Raw genomic sequence first — 411 nt, forward strand, 5'->3', positions numbered from 1 at the left:
TTGCCAATTTTCGTGTGCTATAGTCCATAGATCTTTTGGTGATCCAGATTTTTGAAGTTATTTTTGCCGAAATTTTTTGTGGACATCCTTCCAAACCATAGCTATGGAGCCAATTTTTCCCAATGGGCAAAGTGGCCCATTTTCAAGGTTAAACGAGCCCCGGAGCGGGTAAACCTCCCCATGTTGCCGATTTTCGTAGGCTATAATCCATTGATCTTTTGGTGATCCAAATTTTTGATGTCATTTTTGCTGAAATTTCTCATGGACATCCGTAAAGACTTTAGCTTTTGAGTCGGTTGACCCTGACGGGCAAACCGACCTATATTCAAGGTCAAATGAGACCATAAGTGGGTAAACTCCCCCTTTTGCCTATTTTCGTGTGCTATAGTCCATGGATCTTTTGGTGATCCA

This window comes from Solanum stenotomum, chromosome 11 (genome assembly GCF_019186545.1).
Source record: "Solanum stenotomum isolate F172 chromosome 11, ASM1918654v1, whole genome shotgun sequence".
NCBI classification, from domain to species: domain Eukaryota; kingdom Viridiplantae; phylum Streptophyta; class Magnoliopsida; order Solanales; family Solanaceae; genus Solanum; species Solanum stenotomum.